Genomic DNA, 7,124 nt, shown 5'->3' with positions numbered 1-7,124 from the left:
CGCTGACCTCAGTGCACTTTTATTTGGGGGATGAGCCCAGGGTGGCAGGTTTGTATAATTTTTGGTGGTGTCCAAAACGGATCCAAGTCCTGGCCCCCCCCACTGCCTTTTAAGCCAATCTAGATTTTTAAAATTATGTAAAAATGGACGAGAAACAGTGTTTCCCTATATTACACAATATCACTATTGTAAGAAAACTGGATTTAACTAAGAATATAAAAAGGTATTAATGCTCTTTTGACTATGGAAACAAGCCAGCGCTCTTGGCTCAGTAACCCTCAAAAGCAAATACTTTCTAAAATGAAAACAAAATGTAGCCTCTTCTTTTGCGACGTCGTTCAGTGGAGGTTGGGGCTGCCCCTTGCCCAGCCTGGGGCAGGAGTGGTGACTGCGGGCTGGGGAGCAGGGTGTCACGAATCCAACGCTCACCCAAGCCCCAGCTGCTCAGGTCCAGATTCCAGGAAGCTTCGTCGGCGTCGGCTCCCGGTGGGTGCCAGGGCGGTGGGGGGAAGGAGCTGCCATCACATGTGCGCCTCCTCCCCCCCGCAGGTGCAGCAGCTGCCTCAGCCTGCCGGGGGCACCACTGCCTTTGCTGCAGCCCGCAGTGGCCAGTGAGGGAGCGCAGTGCGGAGCAGCAGGGCAGCCACCCGCTGTCCAGGGCACAGGCAGGGATGCTCCGGGGCAGGCAGGCAGGGCCATGGGAGAGACCTGGCCCCGAACATTGGTGGAGCCGGGCCGCTGGGCCCTGAATATTGCTGGAGCTCAGGCACCACAGGCCCAGTATAACTCACCGCCCCTGGATACGCCTGCATTTCGTGCTTAGCCTGTTGGTTTCTTTTGTTCTCTGCTTGTACAGCACCTAGCACTGTGGGGGCCTGGCACATGATTGCAGGCTTCTAGGTTCTGTCCACAGTTCAAGATGACAAAATAATAATCAGTTAACGAGCTAGTGTTAATTTAGTAAGTCACTATGCTGCAATTAGCTTCTGATGTGTGTGGCTGTGTCTATGCGGGTGCCACCACCCTCTACTGGCTGGAATCCAACTGTGCAGTGTGTGGCCGACACCCTGTACTGCTAAGAGGTGCTGAGGATTCTCCGCTACCTGCGACCCTGTGGTTTCAGAAAAGCAGAGTCCACATTGTCTCCTCGCAGTCGCCCCTGGATTTGCCCCGCTGGTGTGACAGGCGCTGTGCTGGGTGCACTTCCCTAGTGATCGGAGAAACAAGCTGATCTTTCTTTCTGTACACAGAGAGATGTAAATAACCAACATTTCCCTGCTCCCCCCCCCCCAAAAAGCAAGCAATTTCTGATTTCTCCTTCCTCTGCCCTTGGATTTTCGGCACCGGGTCTCCTCGATGGCCTTTGGCAGCAGGGAGCTGCTGCTACAATCACTTCAGAAACGCTCCGGTTATTAAACTCCAATCTGCCGTGAAAGGGCAAGCGGCCAGGGAGGGGCAGCTCTCCTCCCTGTGTGCAGCGGGGAGGGGGCTGCCTGTGGCAACCCCTCCAGCCCCGATTACTCTAGTGGGAGGTGCCAGGCTGGCAGAGGAATGATCCACCCCCTGGAATATTAAGGCGTCCCCTGGGCAGAGTGCCCCACATAGCTGGCCAGGACAGAGGGTGGCATGAGAGACGATCCTGAGTCGCCAGCGTGACCGGTGGCACCATGTAAGTGTGGGGCAGATGCAAAGACCCATCCCAAGGGTGTCTAGGGCCATCTCTTCCCAGGGCTGGACGTCTCGGCCAAGATGCTGGCATGATCCGTTCCGGGCAGGTTTGTGTGGATGGAGAGGGAGGAGGCATCTGTCTATCTGTCTGTCTGCCGTGGCACCAGAGATCCTAGCGAAGCTGGGAGGGGAAGCCTATCTGGAGCGACCAGCCCTTCCTCCCACGGGAGCAGGATGGGGCCCTGCAACCGTCACTCTGGGAGTCTGGCTCAGCCCCAGTTAAAGGTCCTAGCCCGCTGACTCCTCACCTTCACCCAACCAGCGCCTCACAACCCCTCACCTGTCCAGCCAGAAAGACAAGGGTGGGCACGGCCCCCTGGACCTGGACACGGCCCCGTGAATGCTGGGCATGACCCCCTGGACCTGGACATGGCCCCGTGAATGCTGGGCACGACCCCCTGGACCTGGGCACAGCCTGCTGGACCCTTGCCATGATCCTCTGGTCCCAGGCACAGCCCAAGGAAGTCTAGATGGTCCCACTGGCTGCGTGGAGAGTACAGAGCTTGGCGTCTGCCCCCGTCATGTTGTTGCTCTGAGTCACACCTGGGAGTGTGTGTGTGTCCATCTCTGGGGCCGAGGGCGTGCATGGAAAGAGGAGGCGGGGCAGTGCTCACATGCCCCCGCATGGTTGGGTAGGGAAGGGTGGTGGGCTGCAGGCCTCCTTCTCCATGCCCAGGGCAGAGGCTGCCATGGGGGCACCTGAGAGGCCTTCGCCCTGGGCTGCTCCCAGCTCGGCTCAGCCCAACAAAAGCCATTTGTGGAATGGCCGTTCCCAGCCTCCCAGAGACCTCCGCAAGCCAGGAGTGGGCTGCCGGAGTGACTTTGATCCCCCTCCTTCTGCTGGCTCCTGGGGGCCGGATCCTGCCCCACCCAGCACCGTGCCCCAGTGTCTATGCCCAGGGAAAGGGCTGGTGTCAGGAGGATGAGGACGAAAGCTGGAGGGGGGGAGTCGGAGCCAGATGGGCTGATGAGTGTATGGGGACATGTGGGGGTGCGAGGGGAGTAGGTGTGAGGGGAGCAGTGTAACCCCCCCCTTAGTTATCCCTTCTGGGGGTGACCCTCAGGGAATATCCCCCCTCCCCTGTCCCACCTCTGCACTGGGCCCCAGTCCGCCCCCTCCTTGATGGTTCCCTGTCCCCTCCCCTCACAGCCATGATCCCCGGGGCGATGAGCAACGTGCTGCAGCGGTGCCCCCCCTTGGGCTCCCCTCACTCCACTGCAGGGCAGGGCCAGGGAGCCCCGGACTCCCCTGCTACCCCAGAGGGCACAGGCTGGCAGGACTTGGCCAACGCCCGGGCGGGCTTGCTGCTGTCCCTGCTCTACCTCGTGCTGCTCACCTTCCTGGGCAGCGCCGTCCTGCTGGCCGAGATTCACCAGCGCAGCCCCCAGAGCCGCAACGTCCACGGCTTCCTGGCCACGCTCATGCTCACGTCCTGCGCATGGATGCTGTGGTTCGGCTGGCGCTCCTCCCAGAACAAGGGCCGGAAGCTGCACCAGGACCACCACGCCGGTGCCAGCTGGCTGAAAGGTACCGTCTGCTCCCTGGAACCCCCCTGGCCCCACGGCAGCCTCTGCATGGCACCGGGATTCGGTGACTCGCCTATGGGTGGGGGGGCCTGTGCTGCTGGGGCGACAACAATCACGGGGATCAGTCCATCACCCCACAGCAGCTCCGCTGGGGCCCCTCAATCCTGACCACCCACCTGCTATCCCAGCCCAGGGCGAGAATCAGGAACAAGAACACAGTGAGAGCAAACCTCGAGGCTCCAGGAGAGAGCACGGTGGGGGCATCTCTGTTTCCCATGTTGCATCTGCACGGCCATCACCTCTCCCCACCCAGCACACATGCTCCTTAGATCTCCGCAAGTGCTGCAGACAGAAAGCAAAACCCATGGCTACAGAGGTCCCAGGCTCTCCCTTCACTGGCCCCACAGCACCCAGCCTGGTCCTTGCCCCGTGGCCCGCAGGGCTGCTGTGATGGCGTTCTCTTCCCCGGGCAGGCGGGCTCTTGCTCTTCGCCCTGGCCACGCTGGTGCTGGATTGCCTGTCCTTGGGGTATTACTACGAGCTGCAGCACTGCACCTCCGTACTCATCACCGCCTTCCCCGTCGTGCAAGCCGTCTTCACCATCATCCAGGTGAGGGGCCTCGCACGCTCAGAGCACTAGCAGCTAGGAGGGAGGAGTCAGACCCACCTGGGTGACACTAGCCCCACAGCGCAGGCCACATGAGCTCAAGGAGTGACTCCACTAGTGAGTCGCTGTAGTAGGCTGTTACCCTAGTGTAGGCTGTTAGCATGGGAGGGCTCTGCGTGGACTCGACCAGCCTTGGTGTCCCTAGGGCCATGTGGGACAGGCCGGGTGGAGAAGGAGGGAAAGTACGAAGCAAGAAAGAACCAACATCAAGTCCCCAGGAGGGAGCCCCGCCTCTCAAGATGGCCGCTGCCTTTAAAGGTGCAGCATGCAGCATGAAAGTGGCTTTCAGCCATTCCTGCACAGCGGCTAGTCCTTTCCGTTTGCGTATCACTGCTCTTTGACTCTGTCTTCTGCCTTTGCTCCCTGCCCTCGGCACAGGTGTCTCTGCTGTCCTTCCATGCCAAGGTCTGCATCCAGGAGCAGCAGCATCTCAACAGGTACCTGTCTTCCCGGCTTGTGCGCCGGGATGGGGGCGAGGGCCGGTTGTTTCGCTGGCAGCCCCTTGGGGCCAGGCCGGGCCGTGAGCTCCCCCTGCCCTCTCCCCCCTCCCAGGTTTGGCCTGATGCACACGCTGGCCACCAACGTGCTGATGTGGATGAGCGTGGTGCTGGACGAGTCCATGAAGCAGCTGCAGGAGATCTACGATGGCCATGAGCCGGAGAGCCCCTGGCCCGTGCATGGTGAGGGCCCCTGGGGTGGGGGGGCTGGACCCATGGCAGGGGGCTCACACTCCTTTCCCCCACATAGACCCACCACAGTGTGTGCCATGGAGATTCACTGGGACCAGCCAAGCCAAGGGTCCCTGGGACGGGGTTTATACGCCCACCGGGAGCAGTGGTGAGATGGGGCTGGAGGGCAGCTAAGGAGCCAGATCTTGCCCCTGGACTGGATGGCAGGGAATGGGATGGGATGGGACGTCCTCCGGGAGGGCTGGGAGAGAAGAGGCTGCCTGGCCCTCTGGCTGGAGGGTGCCATCCTGCCCCTTGCCCAGCTCAGAGGCCCCCTGCCTGGATCCCACCCTTATCCGCCCCTCAGCCTTCCCGGGGATGGGCTTTCCCACAGACAGATCCCGACCTCACCAGCTGCCTGCAATGGCCCTCGCGTGGCCCTCGCTCCCCGCGCACCCTGCTTGCTAGGTCAGGCTGTCTCCCATGCGCAGCCCCGTCCACCCTCCCCTAGCCACAGCCTTGCCCACCCCCACCCCGGATCAGCCCCTCCCCCCCGCACAGCCCCGTCCCCCCTCCCCTAGCCACAGCCTTGCCCGCCTCCACCCTGGCACAGCCCCTACCCCCCGCACAGCCCCGTCCCCCCTCCCCTAGCCACAGCCTTGCCCGCCCCCACCCCGGCTCAGCCCCTCCACCCTGCACAGCCCCGTCCCCCCTCCCCTAGCCACAGCCTTGACCGCCCCCACCCCGGCTCAGCCCCTCCACCCTGCACAGCCCCGTCCCCCCTCCCCTAGCCACAGCCTTGCCCGCCCCCACCCCGGCTCAGCCCCTCCACCCTGCACAGCCCCGTCCCCCCTCCCCTAGCCACAGCCTTGCCCGCCCCCACCCCGGCTCAGCCCCTCCACCCTGCACAGCCCCGTCCCCCCTCCCCTAGCCACAGCCTTGCCCGCCCCCACCCCGGCTCAGCCCCTCCACCCTGCACAGCCCCGTCCCCCCTCCCCTAGCCACAGCCTTGCCCGCCCCCACCCCGGCTCAGCCCCTCCCCCCCGCACAGCCCCGTCCCCCCTCCCTTAGCCACAGCCTTGCCCGCCCCCACCCAGGCTCAGCCCCTCCCCTCGCACAGCCCAGCCTCCCCCCCAGCTCAGCCCCTGCCCCCCACAGCCCCGTCCCCCCTCCCCTAGCCACAGCCGTGTCCCCCCTCCCCTAGCCACAGCCTTGCCCGCCCCCCCAGCTCAGCTCCTCCCCCCGCACAGCCCCGTCCCCCTCCCCTAGCCACAGCCTTGCCCGCCCCCACCCTGGCACAGCCCCTCCCCCTGCACAGCCCAGCCTCCCCCCCCAGCTCAGCCTCTCCCCAGGGCTGGCGCTTCCATTTAGGCGGCCTAGGCAATCGCCTAGGGCACCAGGATTATTAGGGGGCGGCATTTTGCTGGGTGGGGGCGGCAGGCGGCTCCGGTGGACCTCCCACAGGCACGGCTGCGGCAGCTCCACCAGAGCCGCGGACCAGCGCGCGGGGCGGCGAAATGGCTGTGCGCCTAGGGTGCTGAAAACACTAGTGCCGGTCCTGCCTCTCCCCCCTATACAGCCCTGTCCCCCCTCCCTTAGCCACAGCCCCATCCCCCCCCAGCCCCGTCCCTCCTCCCCTAGCCACAGCCCCGTCCCCCCGACAGCCCTGTCCCCCCTCTCCTAGCCACAGCCCTGCCCTCTCCCGCCTCCCATAGCCACAGCCCTGTCCCCCCCCCACAGCCCTGTCCCCCCACCCCTAGGCACAGCCCCAACCTGCACAGCCCCCCACAGATAGCCTTGCCCTCCAATCCCTATGCACAGCCCTGCCCCCATCCCATCCCTCCCCCTCCCATGCTGCCCCACTCCCAGGCTGGCGCTGAGTGATCCCCTCCACCCCTGCAGGGAGTTCGCCCACCAACAGCTGCTCGTGCGCCACCACCCTGTGTCACATCTTCTCCGAGGGTGCCGCCTACCTGCACCCCTTCAACATCGAGTTCAGCCTCTTCTCCTCCACCATGCTCTACGTGGTGTGGAAGAACACGGGGCAGGCGGCCTGCCCCCGGCAGCCCTGCCCGCGCCCCCGGGGCCGCTTCCACCTCAGCGGGGCCTTCGTGGGGCTGGTGCTGGGGGCACTGGCCATCTCAGCCACCTTCGGGGTGATGATCTCCTTCGGGGTGCTGGCCAAGGCCCCCGAGACGGTCCCCGAGGCCCTACGGACCTACTACATCTTCAACTCAGTGCTGCTCTCTGCCATGTTCCTGGCCTCGCTGGTTGGCATCGCCGCCTACCGGCTCCAGAGAGACCCGGCCTCCACCGACTGCTCCAAGAGCGTGGTGCGGAGCCTGGACGTCACCCTCTTGCTGAGCAGCTCATGCGGGCCCCTGATGGTCTCTGTCTTCTCCCTGGTGGCCATCTTCTTCCTGCACATCAATGGCAGCCTCCACCTCCTGGACCTCTGCTTCTCCCTCTGCAAGACCATCCAAGTGCTGGGCCAGAACCTTTTCATCACCGAAGCCCTTTACTCCAGGCCCACG

This window comes from Gopherus flavomarginatus, chromosome 6, assembly GCF_025201925.1.
Source record: "Gopherus flavomarginatus isolate rGopFla2 chromosome 6, rGopFla2.mat.asm, whole genome shotgun sequence".
Lineage (NCBI taxonomy): Eukaryota > Metazoa > Chordata > Testudines > Testudinidae > Gopherus > Gopherus flavomarginatus.
Note: the sequence above shows the minus strand (reverse complement) of the source record.